This window comes from Gymnoscopelus microlampas (assembly GCF_963454915.1).
Source record: "Gymnoscopelus microlampas genome assembly, chromosome: 3".
NCBI classification, from domain to species: Eukaryota; Metazoa; Chordata; class Actinopteri; order Myctophiformes; family Myctophidae; genus Gymnoscopelus; species Gymnoscopelus microlampas.
The window spans coordinates 41,171,851-41,194,749 of record NC_139940.1 but is presented as its reverse complement, the minus strand read 5'-3'; positions in this window follow the sequence as shown (position 1 = coordinate 41,194,749).

Genomic DNA, 22,899 nt, shown 5'->3' with positions numbered 1-22,899 from the left:
GTGTGTGTGTGTGTGTGTGTGTGTGTGTGTGTGTGTGTGTGTGTGTGTGTGTGTGTGTGTGTGTGTGTGTGTGTGTGTGTACACACCTATGTATGTGGCTGCATGTGTTTGGGCTTCTGAGACTCATACCAGACGTTTTAGTAGAAAATGACCCTTTAGTGACCACACAACCCACCCCAAACACACACATATACACAAACAAACAAACAGCTGTGCGGGTGGGCCTTGTCATGGGTCCTGCTTGTTTTTCATTACATTGAAGGAAGTTGCAGCGTGCAGCGTGTATGAGAGAGTGTGCCATGTGGATCCGTTCTCAGTCTCCACTCGGCACTGGGACTAATTTGCATTCCTTTGTGTGTGTATAAAGGACACCTATTCTGGGGACAGAGTTTACCAGCTGCCGTCCAGCACTAGTCCTTATTAGAGCCCTGCTGTTCGCCTGAGAACGCCAGCACATGTTCCACACGCGCTGCCTGCCTCTCGCACACAGGCACACTGCTGCACATGCACATCCATCCATCCATCCGTGCATGCATGCACACACATGCAAACAAACACACACACAAACAAACCACGTACCATACACGCCACCACCACAACGAATGCACAGACACTTGATAAAATTGATGAAACGCAACAATCTTTACAACCAAGGTCACAATTTCTTCCTGTCAAATATGTCTAGACATAAATTCGTGATCATCCTTTAATCATCTGTGAGAAACTGTCCTGCAGCAAGCTACATAATTTTGTAGCAAACAATGATCTATCCAAAATATAAACAATAACCACCATAAAACAACCCTATTTTATATTTTCTTGTATAAAACGGTGTCAGGTGGTGAAAATGGCAGATCTAATGTGACGCATTGTGAGCTTTTAGATCTGCTCTTTATTAGAAAATGTTTGCCCATGATAGTGACACCTGGTTTAAAGTGGTCAAAAATCAAGTTGACATCTTGTACCTTGCACCCACTGAACATGTGTTCCTAAACTTCACCACAAGACGACCATGCAGCCACATCTAGGCCTGTTCAACTTATTATTTTGCATGAATTTGGAACCCATTTTGGTGATAATTAACTAAACCTTGAGAGACAACATTCTCATTGGCATCAAACATTTGATGTTGATAATATAAAAGAAAACAAAGTAGCAACATTGAAGTGCCAAAAAGCAACACATTTCTTTGTAACAATAAAGTTCACAGCACACAGCCCAATATTGTGATTAAGTTTACTGATGATACAACAGTGATAGGCCTGATCACTGACGACGAATTGGTCTACAGGCACAGTGGTGCCAGGAGAAAAACTTCTCTCAATATCGACTAGACCAAGGAGCTGATCATGGACTACAGGAAGAAAGGAGGGAGGCCGGACCCCATCTCTATCAATGGGTCTGCTGTAGAGAGAGTCAACAGCTTTGTGTTCCTCAGTGCTCACATCACCAAGATATCACCTAGGATGAGCACAACGTGGTGAAAAAGGCACAGCACCACCTCTTTCATCTTAAGCAGTTAAAAAAAGTTTGGCACGCGGCCCAAGATCCTGCGGGTTTTCTAGAGCAGTGGTTCCCAAACTTTTTAGCTTTAGAAATTAGACGTTTGCCCGGGACCCAAACAAGTGAAAATAGCAGATCTAAGCTCACAACGCGTTGCTTCTCACCCGTTGTGAGCTTGTAGATCTTTCACTACCTCTTAAAAGGTTTTATTTTTATTTTATGGAAAGTATTAGATTTTTTACATTGTATTCATGAAATACGTTAGAAAATGTTGGAATTGTTTTTGATTGATGAAAATTAGATTTTTTTTGTTTAAACCTTTTTAAATCTTATGAAATAATATTTTTTATTTTATGTAGGAACAAAAAGGGGACATTTACTCGCGACCCATAAAAAGTTTGGGAAACAGTGTTCTAGAGCACCATTTCCAAAACAGTGGGTCTCATTTGTGGGTCGCGGATCCATTGTCGTGGGTCGCGGGTGAATATCCCTTTATGTTTTGTTTCCTAAATTTTAATTAATTATTATTATTTTAAAATATTTTCCAAATATTTCCACAAAGAAATCACCCATTTTCATGAGTTGAAAACAAATCAAAACATAAAAAAAAAAGAATTTCATGAATAAAATAAAAAATAATCAAAGACATTCCCTGAATTAGAAAACAGAAGAAGTAGTGAAAATAGCAGATCTGCAAGCTGGCTATTTTCACTGTTCTAGTGAGTCACTCACAACTGACAGCATCCTGACTGGATGCATCACCACCATAGAGTTAAAAATAATATAGAGGGTGCCGGAAATCCCCGCCCATACACTTGCATTGAGTTGCTCACCCAGCGCATACTCCCTTTTCACCCCTTTTTCCAGGTTGGGAAATGTGACGGGTGGGGCCTATTTGGGGCCTCTGTGACATGTTTTGCGCATAGAGTTAAAGATCACCAAGTGGGAACAGCAATGCCCATTGCCCTCGACCATAAAGCGCTGCAGAGGGTCGTGCGGACAGCCCAGAGCATCAGTAGATATGAACTTCCATCAATCCAGGATATATACGAATTGCCGAATAATGAATGGTGTGTATCAGAGACCCTACATCTATGCATTATTGGCATTTATTTAGCAATTTCTTCTTGTTGCTGCAGTGTCGAATAACTCTATTGTTTACAGCCATTATACAGTTATAATAAAGAATCTTGAAAGTGCACAAAAGCAACCCTGCAAACAGCCTGCCAGTCAGCCTTCATGGTGGAACCGTGGTGACCTGAAAACTAGGCTTGTACAAATAGCACCAGTGTAGCCTATACATGTGAGATATTATGTGTACTATCTGCGTACGTACATGCACGTGCAAGTGCGCTTATGTGTGTGTGTGCTTTGTGAGGGAGAAACAAATTATATGGTGAAGGCTGTGGTCTGGGTGGCTTGTGTTCTTGGTTGTTGTGTCCTCAGGCACAAACTGACATCTGTTCAACTTAACTAAAGCATCTGTGACCCCGCTTATTTCCCTGTATAAATGCACGCACACACACGGACGCACATGCACTCACACACACACACACACACACACACACACACACACACACGCAAGTGAAGAGTGAAGAGGAAAGAACTGGAGAGATAAAAAGAGACTGTCTGAGGAATTGAAGGACTGAAAGGCATAGAGCTAGACAGGACCATGAACACCTCACATATACCCTAAGGAAGGCAGTGTACTGTAGCAGGGCCTGGTGCTTCCATGGGCTGTACATGCATTCAAGCCACTACCTAATTTTTCTGTTTTACCTTGGCGACAGCAGTATACTATCTTATCATTTCTCATGCAGTAATTCAGTTAATACAATTGTTTGTTATGTGCTAATAGTGTGTACATAATTAGCAGTTTGTAATTAGCTCCACCAATGGAGTTGGAGAGAGGTTGTTTGTTTCATGTTTTCGACCCATTAAATGCATGTATTTGTTTGTCTGGATAACCTAGAAAATAGCGGATTTGTCATTAGCACCTACGCTGCTAATGACAGCGTGTTGCAGGTTCGAATCCCAATCCCGGCGACCTTTGCTGCGTGTCACTCCCCATCTCTCTCCCCCCATTTCCTGTCAGTCTACTGTATTATATCAATAAAAGGCAGAAAAAGCCAAACAAATATCTTTAAAAAAAAAAGAAATAGCAGATTTGCATGAAACTTTACGTAAACTTTGAGGAAAAGGGTGTCATGGGGCAAGGAAGAACCTTTTCACACCGATTGGTGGTCGACAGACGCGGTCACACCCAGAATGTCTCCAAAGCGGTTTGTATTATGGTGTCATCCAACTCAAAACTACAACATCTTTTAAACCATGATTAAATCTGGTTTTATTGTAAAAACATGGAATTGAACCTTTTACAAAAAAGGGAACGTCGTGGCAGTGTGTATGGCAATGTAACACTTTATGGACAAACCACTTCCTTGGTGGAGGTCTGCACTAAAAAGAAACTTCTAGGGTCATTTTAATTTCTTTTATATTGTTTGTGCTTTTCTCAAACTTGAAAGGTTTGCAATCTCGGTCTCAGCCCTCAATGTGTTTTCCGACAATTAAATAAAGGTTGAAAATAAATTAAATGAAAAATGTTAACGTCTACTTCGGCTTTTGTGTGCACCCACAGTTGCTTCATTCAATTCATTTTTATCAGACACGACCCCTTCCTACTGTATATAAACCCATTGTAACTTCAAACCAGGTAAGACTAATTGAAAACACACGTCCTTGGTTCTGTTGACTGATATTGTCCTATTTAATGCGTGAGGGGCTGTGTTTCTTCAATTACTTTTTTCTTTGTTCTCTTTATTTTTGTTAATGAAATAATTGAAAATATAGTATATTTGAGAAATAGACATTGGGACCACATTCCAAGAGAAATTGTAGTTTTTATGGTTGCCAAAATATTCACATGGGCCTGTTATAGCGCCACCAGAAGGCCGATTTTTGCAAAACACACTTTTTAACAGTACTCCTACGGATTTTGTCCAAACATCACGCAAATCGGTACACAGTATCTCTATAGTCATAAAATTAAACGAGTCTTTCAGATTTTTCGTATTCCATCCTGATTGGCTAAGATAGGCTTCCAAAGTTTGCAGGAGTACTCCATTTACAGTAAAAGAAAATGCCTCAAATCATTAACACAGCTTGCAATTTCTGTGAATTTTTTCCCCATTTTTCACATCTGCCTTTTATAGCGCCAACAGGAGGCCGACTTATGTTAAACATATTTTTTAATATTACTCCTTCAGATTTTATCCAAATTTCACCCAAATCGGTATACATGATCTCTATTAGTCATGTGATAAAGATGGATCTGTTTGATTTTTCATATTCCATCCTGATTGGTTAAGATTGACATCTAAAGTTTTCAGGAGTGGCCCATTTTGAAGAAAATCATGAACGCAGCGTCCGATTGGGGTGAAACTTTGCACTACAAGCTCACAAGGGCTTCACAGCGTGATGTGTGAGCTTGTAGATCAGCTACTTTCAGCTTTAGGGTGTTATGATTAAAAACTGGAACATTGTAATTAAAATTGCAATAATAAAATAGTCGTCCTAAAACGTTCATGTCCTCACAAGTATAGTAGCCTAATACAAGTGTGTGTGTGTGTGTGTGTGTGTGTGTGTGTGTGTGTGTGTGTGTGTGTGTGTGTGTGTGTGTGTGTGTGTGTGTGTGTGTGTGTGGGGGGGGGGGGGGGGGTTTAAGTGGTTGCTGACATTCAGGTCCATATTTTTCAGCCACTATTAACCTACCATTGTTCAGGTTTCTTTCACACTTTTCTTTTCACCAGTCTGCCTTTATCTGTTTTGCATTAATTGCGCTCAATTGTTTATCTCCTGAAAAGGTTTTTCAGCATGCTACCCAACAAACCGGGAATAACAATGGGACTTTAATAATGTTGCACGCAAGGTAACACTTGAGTACACCTCTGAGAGGTTGCTGAGCAGTTGTTTACTACTTAATCACAGATTGATTTGAAAATGAAAGATATTTGAATTGTAATTATATTTATTATTATGTGATGAATCAGCTCTGGCTTAAAATGGAGTGAGAACTGTGGAATAGAAGGAGAAAAAAGGTTTGCTGTGTGGACAGCGTTCGTTCCTCTGCATAAACGTACACCGTCATATGACTAAATCAGGCTTTATTCAATCAAATCCCCATAGTGCAGAAATTCCCAACCTGTGGGCTTTGAGTATAGTAAGATTTTAACAATGACAAAAAAAAAATCATAGCCTTTTTTCTTTAAAACCTAGTATAGACTTCTGGGGGACTCCAGTCAATGAAGTATTTAGGGTTTAGGTGGTTAAGCTAATTACAAAAATGTTAGGATCACCTTTGAACATCATAAATGACAATGGAAATGAAAAGTATAGTCTTCGTCACACTGAACACATTATTACAGATAAAAATGAGTGTGACAAACAGGCTCCCAGGTCTTTTCACCATTATTGTGATTTTGAAATGCTCATAGCTGAGAGAGAGGCTACCTGATGGGGATTGACCGCTGTCACAATACAAACAGCAGACATGCTTGTTGAAAAATGTAATTTTCCCCTCTCTGTAGAGCTGCAGAAGGAGGGAAAAACATTGAGCGCGGCAGGATTATTTGCCTGCAACTGCTAGAGCTTATGGTAATTACTATAATGATGTCTCCAAGTCAGCGGAGAGTCAGTGCCATGATCAGTCATAAGCTGATCATAAAATCAATCAGATTTCTGGGGCTCACGAGGCGGGCACAATCATCTAATTAATACGTCGTCGCTGTCGGGTGGAAACCTTGTACGTCCAAAACGGTTACTTTATGGTAAATGCCTGGAAAAATGTACCTGTGCTCCAGTGGCTCCAATGTAGTTATTATTTAGTAACAGGCTAATTGACTCAATATTTATAAAAAAAACACAGACAGACTTAACCACTTAATCTGGCATCCCTATTTTATGTCATTATAGGCAAACATTTTAGCAGCAATTTTCAAAGGTTTTCAAAAACAGCAGATTTACAAGCTCACAACACTTTGTGTCACATTTTGAGCTTGTAGATCGCTATGTTCGGTACTTTTGTGCGACACTGTCTTACATCGAAGTGTAAAAATTGGGCATTCATTTATGAATAAACATAAGAGGAAATGTGGACATACAAGATTTCTGCCCGACAGTGACGATGTGACACAGAGCCTGGTCACCCCTTTCACTAATATGAAGCGAGGCAGACGGCCATTGTGTTACTGAAAACCTTACAGAAATGATGTTACTAAATCAACGTGTGGGCTGTAATGTTGAAAAATGATACGGTGACACAATCTTTATATTATAGTATAATATACTGTGTATACTTTATATAACTTAAACATTTCCCCTCATTCATCTCGTACAGTAGTCACAGTTATTAGAGCAGGGGCATTTATCTTCTTGGTAATACATTGGGGTAAACTGGAGGACAGCAAACATTGGACATACTGTACTACTGTAGGGGTAACTTATAGCAGTGGTTCTCAAACACTTTCACGTCAAGGACCCCCAGATTGATAAATATTTGGCCGCGGACCCCCATCTGAAAATATGTTGTGCCAGGGACCCCCAGAAGTAAAGATTTGCGTTTTTGAAAAATAGCAGATCTACAAGCTCATAGCGCGGCACTCGGTGCCGCGCTATGACCTCACTTTGAGAACCACTGACTTATAGAAACTACACTTTTGTAAACTCTGCAAGTGATTTTGTGCCTGGCCCAAGAGGACATGTAGCTCTTTTCCAAGTGAAGCATGTCGTGCCGTTAAACGTATTTGGCAGGTTCTGGATTTGTTTCCATGCGCTACGGCTCGGTTTCAGATAAGTTTCTTCTCAGAACCTAATCTGGGCCCTGCTCTGGAGGTGGTACTAACCCCCAAGTTCTGGGAACTCAATACTCGAAAATATCAGATCTGCAAGCTCACACTGCGTCTCATCGTGACGATTATAATACTTTTTAATACGTTTCTTTTTTAGAACGTGGTGGTTCTGATTATAATGAAAACATAAACCAAAAAAAAAGAAAAACATCACAGAACTTCCCGGGATCTGGAAAGTTTCAGGTTATGGAAGGTTCTGGGTCACCCTTCGTAGTCGAAAAGAACCAATGGTGGACATGCAGCCATGGTACAGTAGGCCGCTGATGTGCACAGATGTTCCCCCTCACATCCACAAGCATGTGACCATTAGTCAGTGGTTTGCCCGTGCCCGGCGCACAGCTAGGCGGCTGGCTTCTTGGTCCTTCCCACATTACACTCAACATTGTTTGATTCTGATACGTCCTGAAAGCGAGGGGACACACAGCGCTGTAACAACATCAATGCGCCTCACCAGGTTTTCAAGTCAAGGACATGTCTTGTTATAATTACTACCTATATATTATTTATTTGTTCCCAGAGAAAACAACAATCGCTGGAAAAGTCAGTCTCCTTTTTTAGCTTTTTTTTTGTAGGAGAACAGGGTACAGTTGGGGGGGGGGGTCAATGATCTGCAAATCATTTATTTACATTTGGCATCTGCATAATGAGGCAGAGAGCCAATGGCAGCCCTGGCTGGCCGGAGACAGGGTGGCATGCCTTCAGTTTTAATGGGCATGCCGAGGAAACTTCCGATCCTTCTTGACATTTCTCATAGCGAAACAAACGTGCTCTGGGTCAGAGTGTCTATTAGGAAAATAAGAGACGAACAAGTCAATTATACTTCAATGACTGCATAGCCAGGGGACCTCATTAACATGATCAGGGCGGTCCATGATGCTGCAGCCCTCTCCTGTGTGTAGCTCCTGATTAAGTTGTGGAAGAATGACATGGGCACCCCCCCCCCCACCCCACCCCTCCACTTTAAGTTGAGAAAGACAGAAAAAGAAAAAAACACAAATACATTCATCCAAATGTACACAACGGGATACAAACCCAGCACACACACACACGCACGCACACACACAAACCAGAGATTGTTGACACATTCAAAAAAGTGCGAGGGACCCTCCGTCAGGGAGGGTAGTGAGGATGTTTTAGCTGGCTGATAGGTTCACAGAAGTAGAGGATGCATCGGGAAAGCATTTGTGGCAGGGAATATTGTGAGCTGTCATGCACAGCCTGGATGCATGGCCTTGGGTTGGAAGTAGAGAAGTGAGGAGGGGGTGGGGGGGGGGGGGGGGGTTGTACACAGGGGGCAGAGGCGGAAGCGTGGGTTAAAAAAAGCAGAGCCTCGGGTTTGGTGGGCGGAGTGGTACATATTTTTTCTCCCCTCGTCTTTCCTCTCTACTAGCTCGTTTTCTCAGTGAGGACACGGCGGTCTGTTGACGTTGATGGGATGAGGGCAGACAGGGCACAGGGAGCATGGCTTGTCTTTTCCTAGTGCTTGCATAGTGTGCATCATATCTAAGCCACTGCTTGGCTAAACCTCTAATTAATTCATATAAGTGCCTATCTGGACCAGTGGGAATTGATCACCAGTTGTCGTATCAGGGACAAAAGTGTTCACTCCCGCTTCGGGACTGGATGTAGGATACTGAACCATTTAACATGTTTACAGAATGGTTTCTAACACTTCCCTTTATGTTTTTGCATTCAGCAATGATCATATTCAAAACACGAGAACGGTAATGTAATGTACATTATGTAGCAGCTATAGAAAAGAAAGATTCATCGGGGGTGTGCACCCTGTTTTGATAAACCAAGGATTTACTCAATACTGGTTGATTCCTAGAGCTGCACTTGTAGATAAACTAATGTCATGGTGATCAGTTTGAATGCAAGAATTTCCCTTTTGTTACTCCCTGCATTTAGAAATTAATTACACATAATGTATGTCCATCACGAGTCACAGTCATTCTGAACTTGTTTTTCGTCAGTGCTTGACACACTCCTTGTATTTGGAACCTTTTGTCCTTGTTACAGGGTTGTCAGAAGGGTATATAAAAAGGGGATAGCAGCTTGACATAGTCCACAGGCCAACCAAGCAACTCAAAGGCATGCCACTAGAAAAGGTCCTGGACATATCTGCTTGCTTACCTCCATTATTGCTCTGTGAAACGTGAATGATTTGATTATTTGATGACAGCTTATTTCCTAAATTTGTTTCGGCACCATATGTCTCCAATATGCGCATGCCTAGCCCTGGGCTCTATATGAGAGGCCACGCAGTTCCCATACCTGGAGGGAGGATCGGCTTGTGAGCTCAGACAGGCACATTGCACTGTGCAAAAGCGCAACAGAGCGAATTCCAGTGCATGTTAAAGAAAGTAATGTTTTTTTTTTATTGCCGTCTCTCTCTCTCTCTTTCCCTTTTTTTCTATCAGGAATTAATAATGCTGCTTGAGGCTACAAGTACATATTTTGAATATCTTGGTCTGAGCAAAGCTACTAAATCAAGCAGAATAAGGGTATGGAGGGCCTTACTTTCCATGGCTTCCTTCAGCAGTATCCTTGTTATCATAATTGGTTCCCTCGTCATGTCTCTTGCTGTAATCTTAAAACATGAGCAAGCTTCACAATTCAAACAAACTTGAACCAGCTTGCAACCTGTGTGTCATCACAATAATTGGTTCTGTAGTTGATCCAACTAGATGACAAGGAGAACGCCCTAATGACAAACCATGACAGATTCTGTCTGTAATACTGCACCAGACACCAAATTAAATGAATTAAGCCCCAGATTTCACAGAGAGGCCAGGCCAAAACTTCCTCATTATTCTAGAGACCCTATAAAGTGGGGCATCATTTATTGATAGAAGCACAAATATGTATCAATACGTTACACATATTGACATATTTCATCAATACCTTTGCACAGCTTTTCTATAACACTTTGTATTGCATATTCTTTTTGGTTTATTCCAAAGACGGAAGATTTAGCCAAAAATAACTTCATTTGCTTGTGATTACTATTACAGGAACAGAAATAATTAGCAAAAGCTAATTAGCTTTCCTAACAGCATAAGTGAGATTCAGTTTGAGTCAGTGTGTCAAATAGCCTATATGTACAATACATGGCCACATTACATGAAATAATATTATTATCATCTGAACAATATTATTGTATAGATGTCCACATTTTTGGATGGCCATTATCATTATTCCTATAATCATTATAACATATCACAAATGCAATAATCATGGCTGAATCATGTAATCACCATAAATAATATAAATATGCCGTCTCACATGTATACAATACAAGTAGTGCCCTCAGGCTAGGCTTTTAGGGTCAGGGGTGAAGCCAAGGTATTAAGGTCAAGGAGGTAGCAGGACTTCTACGCCATGGGGTCCCTAACGAGAGTTTGAGATCCTAACGAGGGCCTACGAGGGTTCCATCCTGGTTACATTCTGACCTCCCATAAGTAAGAACCTTGATATACACTATTGATAGAGACACGACTGCAGGAATATCAAATGGCTTGTCAAAAGTGGTATAGAATCAAACCAGTGCTGAGAAACGGAGAAATGGCCACAGGAACGCAGTCAGAATTATGAAAATGCATTCTTTCCCATTTTATGTTTATTACATTTTTTAGCGGTGCCAGCCGCTCTACATTTGACTCTGTCTGCGTGTCTGTCCGTCCGTCCGTATGTTATGTCCGTCCGTATGTTTGAACACGCCAAAGAAGCAACACATGCGCCACTTCAACACACACACACACACACACACGCCAATACTGCACACATGCAAACACACACGCAAACACACACACACACACACACACACACACACACACACACACACACACACACACACACACACACACACACACACACACACACACACACACACACACACACACACACACACACACACACACTTGACGTCCGTATGTCCGTCCGTATGTTACTGTATGTCCGTCCGTTTGAGCACGGCATTTAAACAGGTATAACTCCAGTTCGCAGCATGCTACGGAGTACAAATTTTGTACATGGACTAAAATCACCAATAGGCACGAACTGAAATTAATTAAGCCCCGCCCCCTCTGTCTTCCTATTGGCTGGGCTTTAGACAGCCGTAAGTCCAGTTTGCAGCATGCCACCAAGTCCAAATTTGGTATGTGGACTTAGACCACCAATAGGGACGAACTGCAATTACTTAAGCCCCGCCCCCTCTGTCTGCCCATTGGCTGGGCTTTAAACAGCCATTATTCCAGTTTGCAGCATGCTACCAAGTACACATTTGGTAAGTGGACTCAGACCACCAATAGGGACGAACTGACATTAGTTAAGCCCGGCCCCAAAGGCACCGCTTCCTTCACAAATGTAATGGTGCCCCGTTTACAAGCAAATCTTCTATTCTAATCATAAAAGTAATAAAAAGCATAATCATAAAACGTAGCGGTCCAGGCACCTAGGCTCAATGTAGCCTGACAGTGCGTCACAGGTTCGACTCCCGATCCCAACGGCCTTTGCTGCGTGTCACTCCCCATCTCTCCCCATTTCCTGTCAGCCTATACTGTCCTGTTAAATAAAGGCATAAAAGCCCAAAAATAAATCAGTATACATTTAATGCAATTTTAGCACCGCTGATCGGACCAATATTCCCATATATGGAGGTCTCTGTATCTGTCAGTCCTTCTCCCTCTATCTGTCAGTCCCTATATGGGCATGCCCCCTTTTGTGCCCATACATGGAGCTGACTGATTTGTTTGCGCCTGATGCCATGACGACACATTGAGGTTAGACAACATACTCCATATTTGTGCATAGCTTCATTGGGAACCCCTTATATGGTTATGGCCGAGTCATAGTGACATGAGCGTGACTATGTAGGGCCTCCCCTAGTAAATATACCAGTAGATTTCAAACTTACACAGGCCTCGACTTCTAATTCATTCATCACATTTGACTTTAAGGCATTCAAATTGAAAATCTCCTGGAAAGCATTCCATGGTCTAGGAGCACAATAACCAGGGTTGGCTTTGCTGGTGGGGGAATCACCTGTGCTTTTGATATCCCCTCTGGTCATTCATTTGTATTGCCGGTGGGGACATGTTTTATCCCTGCTTCTCATCAGAATGAATTAAATCCCTGCTTTTCCTTTTGGGACTGTTGTAGACTGTCTGATATGTTTGATATTTATGTTTGATAATATCACAATTTAACAATTTAATCAAAAAGAATGTTAACCATAACCTTGGCATCTTTATTCTGGATACAAAACTTTTCAAGCTCACGAGTCACGACACCATGTGACGTGTGCTTGTAGATCAGCTATTTTCGCTATTTGACGTACAAATAAGTATATAGGGCTTATGTGGTTAAGAAACTGTCCCACCAGTTTCTCTTTTTCTTTTTTAATCACACCCTGACAATATAAAAGTAGTTTATTCTTCTGCCATGCAGAGGAGGGAATTATTTAAAGGGACGGGCAAATTGCCTCAAGGATTAAGAAACTGCAATTTTCTTTTTTTTAATTATTTGTCATCTCTTTCAAAGAATGTCTCCAGCGACAGAGAGATTCTGGCCTTGCTAATTCTCCACTTTTAAATGAAATCAATTCAGTAAATATAAAGAAGGTCATGCTGCGGTCCTCTGGTGCAAGTCTGCCTTTATCCAATTTCAAATAAAAGCACACCGCTGCCTCAAGGTCTGTGCCACCACAACATTGCTACCGGAGGAAAGAAAGATTCTCACAACAAGTCACAAATATGAGTACAAAAAGAGGGTCCACCACCTGACCACAGTCAGAAACATTTAGCAGGTAACCTGAAGGAGACTTGGCCAAAATGTTCCAAATATAGTGGCCGACCGTGTAGCCGCCTGGTAATCAGAAGGTCACCGGTTCACCTTGAGGCCCACCCAGCATGTGTACGAGTCCAAGTGTCCCTGAGCAAGACACCCCCCCCCCCCCACAGTAAAAGTAGCAATACCACAATATAAAAATACTCTGTTGCAAGCAAAAGGCCTGTGTTCAAAATGTTACTTGAGTAAAAGTACAAAGGTATTGGCATCAAAATATACCTAAAGTACCAAAAGTAAAAGTACAATGTCTGAAAATAGCAGATCTACAAGCTTGGAAAAATTGGAAATACTCCAGTAAAGTAAAAAATACCTCAAAATTGTACTTAAGTACAGTACTTGAGTAAATGTACTTAGTTACTTTCCACCACTGGCCATCAGGTGGGTTAAGCTGAAACTGAATTTCCCCAACGGGATTAACAACAGTCTCCATAAATTGTGGGTGTGTCTCTGTGTGTAAGTGTGAGAACGAGAGAGAGAGAGAGAGAAGGAGAGAGAGATTGACTGGTTCTTTGGGTTGATGCTTTGGTCTAGTGGTCCAACGGCGAGTAAACCTGTCCGGTCCGGATTCTTTCTGGCCATTTAGCTTGGCTAATGGCCACTCTGCTACGCCAAGCGGCCCCTTCTCTCCACTTTGGCAGCCAGACGTCCGCCTGACGGACCCCAATGTAAATATTTAAACCTGTGATCCCCAACCCCTGGGCGACTAAACAAGCTCTTTAACTGATATACTGTGCATCCCAAACGGCCCTCCATGGCCCCACCACCACCACCAGCCCCACCAACCAAAACCTTTGAATTCTGGAGGAGGAGGAGGAAACGGGTGTAAAGTAGAACAAAAGACTACAGTGGAGAGAGACTGAGTGATTAGTCTTCCTCATGCCGTTGCTGGTGTCATTCTGAATGTCCCCCGCTCTCTCAGATCTCCACTGGGACATATCTGTGGATGTGTCCTAACAAGAAACGAGATGACGGTTGACTTCACCCCCTTTCAAGTGTTCTCTTCTCAGCATGGCAAAGGCAAAAAAAACAAACATTTGATTTGTGTTTTTGAAAATCTCACTTTAAATGAGTTTGGTTCTTCTGGAAATAAACATGAAAATGCAAACACCAAAGGTCGCCTGCATTTTTCTTTTTGACACAGGCTTTGATTTGGATGATCAGCTTGTGTCTGACTGTTGGTGCTTATTACTGTGGGGAAGTGAAGCATATAACATTCATCTCTTCAATAACCTCTGAGCCATACGAAAGCTGTGCCACTATCCAGTCTCATGGCAGGTTGTAATACACAGCCTCTCTGGAGTATTACAGCCTGCTTAGATTTGTTAAGTAAAAGTAGCAATGCCACAATGTAGAATTCTCTGTTAAAAGTAAAAGCCCTGTATTCAAAATGTTACTGAGTAAAAAGTACAAAAGTATTTGCATGAAAATTGAAGTACCAAAGTAAAAGTACTCACATTCCAAAATCTGTCAAACCACGACAGGTTGTGAGTTTGCATATCTGCTACTTTCAAATAGACAAAAGTATAAAATAGGGCTTACTTGGTTAATGTATGTTGTGTAATAATAATCTAAAAAGGGGATATCCTGTGTGTGTGTGTGTGTGTGTGTGTGTGTGTGTGTGTGTGTGTGTGTGTGTGTGTGTGTGTGTGTGTGTGTGTGTGTGTGTGTGTGTGTGTGTGTACGCAAGCTTGTCTAGGGGTGACCTCATATCTGATTGGCCTTATTTAGATAAAAAAAGAAGAAAGATGACAATGCACCATGGCCAATGGAATGCCTTGCTGTTAAGCATGATTTCTGTTTTTGTGTGTTCTACCTCATCTGTCTTCCAGGCAATCATCACTAAACCTAATGCAATTCATTTGCTTAATTTAGAAAAATTGAAAATCAAATGTGCACATTTCCACTTAATTTCGACCAAAGAAAACCTGTGTTGTATCAAACACAGCATTAAAGACCTAAAACCCCTCTCTCTCCAAAAGGGTTAAATAGGTCACAGTATCAGGGTGCTCATTTAGGGATCAGCCCATTGGATCACTTCACACCTCCCCTGCTGGCTAATTGACCGTAATTGCCAAATTAGCTGGTCACTAATTTACTTTTTACTTGGCTTTCCTCAGCATAGTTGGGGCAAGGCCTGTGCAACGTGTCATGTCCAATAAAGTGGCTAAGGACAGCACCCAATTAGCATTGTGAATTGAACCCTCAAAAAAAGGGAGCCTAACGGGGACATGTCCTGAGGACATGATTGAAGACGACACAAGCTTTAATTTGTATAGTGCTGCCTGCGGGGCCAACACTGTGGACCAAGGAAGTTCCTCTAGAACAGTGGTTCTCAAATCTTTAAATTTCAAGGACCCACCCTTACGGGTCCATTTGGTTCCATTTGTACACTGTCAGAGTTACAGACTTGTAAGGGTCAATTTATAACCGCCTCAATGAACCCTGAGAGTCTCTGGACCACACTTTGCTCTAGAAGAAGGTATGGCAAACTAATAAGTCTCAAGCCTTCATTGTATTGTGAAGTATGAGAACACATACATATATCGCATGCTGTCTCATTCACTGCACAGTGAATACATATTATAGGTTTTATACACAAAACATGAAATACTTTGTAGTAGTAATCAACATATTGTAATTCTGACCCAAAAATGCACAAATGAACATTTGAACGAGTAAACTATATACAGTAACCATACACAACTTAATATCCTGACTATTTTCACTTAAGGCCTTTGCAAGCAACCAATAAACAAAAGTTTATTTTCCAAGATGTTATAAAGAACTTCTTTCACAGTAAATGAAATGTTTGTCAGAACAATAAAGCTCATGTAAAACAATATTGCCAACGGTTGGCAATAATGTCCATATTTAAAGTGTCAGGCATCAAGTAGTTTTCAATGATCATATCATGTGATATTCAAGCAACGATGTTGCAAACAGACAGGGAGAAATGGCTGCAACACAAAAACAGTGGCATAAGTTAACTTAATCCATTAAAACCGGGGATGCATCTGTGTCATTTTAGATTTCTTTGTCAATTAAAAAGATATCAGATATATAAGCTGCCGCGCTATGAGCTTGTAGATCTACTATTTTTGAAAAATCTGGAACATTTGTGCAAATCTTTGAATATATATATACTTTTTAAAACATGACCACCAGTAACTCAAATCTTTGCTTCTGGGGGTCCCTGGAACAAGATATTTCTTGGGGGCCGCGGCCAAATACATATCATTTTGTCTTAATGGAATAAAATAGATGGGGCTGTGTTCATAATGTTCCTTATATTTGGGTAAAAATTTGGGGGGTGACATACATACGTACGTAGGTACCTACACATACAGACAAACAGACAGACAGACACACACTGTACAACATACAGTACAAACAATACAGACACTTGCTGTTCTATTTGGCTGATCCCTTCAGTGCAGTGGCGTGAAAAAAATAAATAATACAAATTAATCAGACCCTTCAGGAATGAACCAATGGAAAATATCAGATGACTTAGATAACCTCAACAATATTACAAAACATGCATTATAGGGTCCTGTATGCACTGATTACAATTAAGTACAGTTTGCTGCATGGCACAGAAGTCTGTGGTTTGGACATGGTTCTACTGTGCTCTCAGCCATTAAGAATCCCCTCATCTTCCAGTCTTCTCATCCTCATATTCTCCCTCTCTCGCTCTTTCTCTGTCCATCTTAACACATTCAATCCGGGAACGCATCTGTGCCATTTTAGATTTGAGCTATAAACATTATTTTATAAAAAAAATAGCAGATCTACAAGCTCATAGCCGAGCTTGTAGATCTGCTATTTTTGAAAAATCTTTAACATTTGTGCAAATCTTCGAATACATATATTTATTTAAACAACATTTTTAACTCAAATCTTTGCTTCTGGGGGTCCCTGGAACAACATATTTTGATGGGAACCGGCAGCCAAAAACAATTATGTGATAATTTTGGGGGTCCTTGACAAGAAAAAGTTTGAGCACCACTGATGTAGCAACAATAGTTTTTTGACATTTGTGAAATGTTTGACAAATGACAAATGTTCGCTTTAAAAAATATATATTCAAAGACTTTCAAAAAAATATCTAGATTTTTTTTAAATAGCAGATCTACAAGCTCATCGCACGGCACTCGGTGCCGCGCCATGAGCTTGTATATCTGCTATTTTTTAAATAGCCAAAGAAATCTAAAATTGACAGATTCTTTCCGGGTCTTAATGGGTTAAAGCCTAATAGCTCGTCTTCCCTTGGACCTTCAGACAATATTAACTGAACTTGTAACCTTATGATCCTCCAGGCCAAACTTAATGGGACACCAGAGTCCCAACCCGCCTCAACCAGTCCATCGTATTAAGCACTGCATGGTGGGCCCAGTGACATCCACGCCCATCACAGAGGCCCTTCAGACCCGGTGACTGCAAATCTGAGGCGGCACCTCTGGGCCAAAGACCTGCCCATGAGTTTGCTTCATGCCCTCAGGTCATGTGATCATGACGTCACTGACCAGTTCTGATGCCCCCAGGGAAGACACAGCAGCAGCAGCAGCCAGGAAGGAGAGAGAGAGAGTGAGAGAAAGAGAGAGAAAGAGTGAGAGAGAGAGCGAGAGAGCTAACCCAGAAAGACCAGCCATGGCCAGACAGTCACATGACCACCCCGTCCCGTTTTTTTTTGTAGAAGATGTGACCGTAGAACATGAACATCTGGAGGGTGTCGTGCCAGGCAAGAGAGTGGGGTACTGGACAGTGGTGGAAAAAGTACTCACATGTACTTAAGTAAAAGTATCAATACTGCAATGTAGAAATTCCTCTGCTACAAGTAAAAGTCCAGAACACAAAATTTACTTGAGTAAATGTACAAAAGTATTGGTATCAAAATGTACTTACAGTACCAAAAGTAGAACGTACTCATTACGAAGAATGTCCCGTTTCACAAGTTATCATTATGTCTAAAATGTATTAAAAGTCTTTTGAAAATAGCCAAAATGTACTGTATATAGGGATGAAGTGGTTAATGTGTGTTTTGTAATAATAATCAAAATCTACAAAGTAACTAGTAACTACAGTTTTCAACTAATTGTAGTGGAGTAAAAGCATAATATTTGCCTCTGAGATGTAGTGGAGTAGAAGTCAAAGTACTGAAAATTAGAAATACTCCAGTAAAGTTAAAAAATACCTCAAAATTGCACTTAAGTACAGTACTTGAGTAAATGTACTTAGTTACCTTACACCATTGGTACTGGATCTATTTTCTCTATAAGTGAAGCTGCTCAGCTCTGCCATTTGTCTTGGTGAAACTAGCAGTGGAGAAAAAGGCAGACAAGAGAAAGAAAGAGGAAACAACACAGTAAACTCCTGAGTGTTCTTTTAACTCTGTGAGAGTGGTACAAATGGAGGGAAACGTTGTTGCGTTTGCACGCCCTCAGCGTTGCTCACGCATTAAGGGTCCATTTGGTTACATTTGTACCACTCTCAAGAGTTCGCTCAAGATTTTACAGTGTAAATTGCCGTGTTTCTTAAATCGTATCTGCCGTTTGGAAACGGCAGATATGATCCGATACTTACTTTTGTGAAATGTTGTGGTATGATCAAGCAGGGCGTTAATTTAAGAAGAAAAAAACCCACAAAAAGTTAGAATATGGAGATAGGATGTTTCTGCCCGACAGCAACACAATGGGGGTATGTGTACCCTTAGGGCTACGTGGAGGTACTGCAGGGGGTATCATGACATAAAGTGGAAAATGAATCGTTGTCGGGCAAAAACCTCTTATCTCCATATTTTAACCTTTGGTGTTTTTTCGTTAATTAATGCCCTACTTGATCATACAACAGTGTCACACAAAAGCATCAAAAGCAGCAGATCCACAAGCTCGAAGAGTTTCGAGCTTGTGGATCTGCTGCTTTTGATTTTTTTTTTATTTGAATCCTGTAAAAAAGTAACAGTTTTGGACATATGAGGTCACAAGCTCATAACGCGGCACTCTGTGTCGCACTATGAGCTTGTATATCTGCTATTTTTGAATAGTCAAAGAAATCTAAAATGAGAGAGATGCGTTCCCGGATTGAATGGGTTAACATTGACACACTTTGTATGAACCTGCTGCTCTCTACAGTTAAAAAAACAACAAAAAACAGCTGTTATTGATATTGAAAGTGATACTTATTTGCTGTTATGTCGTTTTATTTTGAACATACTGGCATCAAATGTAGACTTACTGAATTGTTATGGCCCAGTTTTAAATATCTGCTCAGGAGTCACTCCATTTCTTATTTGTAATGTTATATTCTTTATCATTCATTCTCATTCATGGCTAGGGTTTTCTCTTGCAGGGGTAGGTACACTTGGATTCAGAAATAAGGGGAAAGGGGAAATAAAAAATAGAGAACCACTGTTTGTAGGTTAATGGAAGACATACATAGCATTTACTCCTCAAAAACTGAGGGAGATGTTCCCATTAGCACTTTTAAGTTACAATAATGAAGGGGATTATTGTATAATGTGTTAAATATGTTCAGATGTACTGTACATTTCAGTCTATCTTTGAGAAAATGAAAGAGCATAGATGACTCAGTTGTCAACATAGCATTGATTGAATTGCTGAGTTTGATTGTTGCTTGGTCTGAACACAATGGGCTGGTTGAAATGTGTGTTCCACTAGACAGGTTGGTAGTTGAGCAACTGCCTCCATGACAAATATACAGTAGCACAAACATGGGAGATACGGAGAATGAGGACAGGGAGAACACAAAACCAATTGAGAGAGAGGTAGAGAGAGTGAAAGAGGGTTACGAGAAGAGAGATGAACACAGCGAGATAGAGAGTGAGACTGAATAAAGACCACTGGTCTACTCAGCATCTTTATCCTGCATGAGAGGAAACAGAGGCAGATATGTGAGCCTAATCTCTAAACCCACTTAAACAACAGCAGTCAAACAAATTAGGTCCATAACATCATTGTTCAGCCTAATGGAAGCCAACAAGTTGACAGGGAACTAGCGTCTGAGATATCAGGCAAAACTTGTACTGTAGGTCGACTAGTCTTTCATCTGATTGGATTATTAGACCACACATACAGTCAAGCGTGAACAATACTGGGCTTATTTTTTTATCTCCCTCTCTGACTCACTCTTATAATTTTTCTCTAAGAGCCTGGAGGGAGGATGAGATGGATCAATGTAAAAGGAAGGACATTTTTAAACTGATACACATCAGTTATGGGACACATATAGTAGTCTTTAACATGCATGACAATCTGTATCCGATATCTATGCCATCATAAGCAAATCGATAGATTCTGAGCCTGTAGTGTATTTAAACAACAGTATACATCATCTGATATTCATGCTAAATATGTTTCATTTATGAATGAACAATTACTATGGTGGTGATGTATCACAAGTTATTTCTTAAATATTTCAATACACCTGAATCTCCCTAAAAAAATAATCACAATCTTAATAGGCCTGAAAAAATCACAATCAATATGGGCAGAAGAAAAATAACACTGCAGAAAAATAATAATTCAGACAACTAAGCAGAAATTACATATGAGGGTACCCTGAAACAGTGCACCAGCATCCATTCAGAGAGAGCACACTCCCACCTTTCATCACAAAGGCTTTTCTTTTAAAACCCCATTTTCCTATTCATTGCTTCATCATTGTGAGACAGCACGGTGATCCTACTCTGTGTTTTCAATTAGGTCTCTAGCTGTTTACAGGTATTGTGCTAGCCAGGGGCTGTTGGGCTAGTGGAGCATGGCCCCCAGGCCATTGTGTCTGCCAACAATGGATAATGAGCTATCCACATAGATGCAGCCAGCAGCAAGACAGAGGACATGCCAATCACACTGCCCTAGAAATCAGTGACAGAGGAAAAATGACTCAAGATCACATCCCACCCAAATTGCAGAAGTGGATGGTATAGTATTTAACTGCATTTAATTTCTGTGTTTATTTATATACTGTATACTCGAACCACTAGTCAAGACATTTAACCGTTTGCCTTTCCATCAATGACAACATACTAACATACAGTAAAGGTAGGTATACAGTAAATACTGTATGATTTACATTTGCATGTTTTTTTTTTCCAAATCTTTGCTTCTGGGGGGTCCCTGGAACAACATATTTTGATGGGGATAACATAACATAATTTTGGGGGTCCTTGACCAGAAAAAGTTTGAGCACCACTGATATAGCAACAATAGTTTTTCAGAAAAATTAAGACATTTGTTGAGACATTTGACAGTTACAAATGTTCGCTTTAAAAAAATATATATTCAAATATTTGCACAAATGTTAACGATTTTTCAAAAATAGCAGATCTACAAGCTCATACATGTAGGGCGGCACTCGGTGTATATCTGCCATTTTTGAATAGCCAAAGAAATCTAAAATGAGAGATGCGTTCCTCTACCACTAGCGGGGCTCTGAGGATGGAAAAGTCAGTCCATTTGGTTGGTTGGTCGGTCGATCTGTCCAATACAAATACCTTGAAAGCCACTGGATAGATTTGCCACGGAAATAAATGCTCCCCGCCTTCATACTCCCCTGAGGATGAACCCTACTGATTTTAGTGACACCATGGCATTTTCTTTAGCACCTTTTGTGCTACCCTTAGGCTATAATGTCATTTTTTTCCCATGCTCAGCTTCAATAGCATGCAAACCACTTTGGTCCAGGTAGGTGTAATGAGCAGCACCAAGTCTAGGTGCCACTAGCAAATACTCCATCATGTGAGGGCAGTGGTGTAAAGTACCACGCCCTTACAAGTAAAAGTCCAGAATTCAAAATGTACTTGAGTAAAAGTACAAAAGTATTGGCATCAGAATGTACTTAAAGTACCAAAAGTAAAAGTATTCATTATGCAGAATGTCCCATTTCAAGTTTTCAAATGTATAAAAATCTTTTGAAAATAGCAGATCCACAAGCTCACAATTCGCGATGCATTGTGAGCTTGTAGATCGGCTATTTTCAAATGGTCAAAAATATATACAGTAGGGCTGAAGTGATTAATGTATGTTTTTCTGAGATGTAGTGGAGTAGAAGTAAAAGTACTGGAAATTGGAAATACTCAAGTAGAGTATAAATTCCTCAAAATGTTACTTAAGTACAGCACTTAAGTAACTGTACTGTACTGTTACTTTCCACCAGTGTCGTCTACCAAAAAAAAACAGTCTTGCTGCCTGGGCTGCATGTGCACTGTTCTGCAGCTTCTATAATTTGTCTGTCAGGTGGACAAACTCAGGTGGACCCTTGAGCAGGTAAGGAGATAAAACGACAGGCGGGATTTACATGCCACAAGTGATGCAGAGAAAAGGCCACCTCGCCCGTCACTGTCACATCAAAGGAGACCAGATTATTAGTGTAGCACAAAGAGCACTGGAGGCTGCATTACCAACACATACACAATTCTCCATTAAGAATCAACAACACACACATGTCTGTCTTTACACATAACAACATAACATTGTATAGGAGTGATGTTCTACTGTACATCCGTAACAAATCGGTAGCTGTTTTAAGTGCCTCTCACAAATAATTAGGCAACTTATTGAGCTCAAGATGCAATATGCATGTTAATTTAATAGGTTCCTTCTGTTTCCAGCATAAAGGTGAA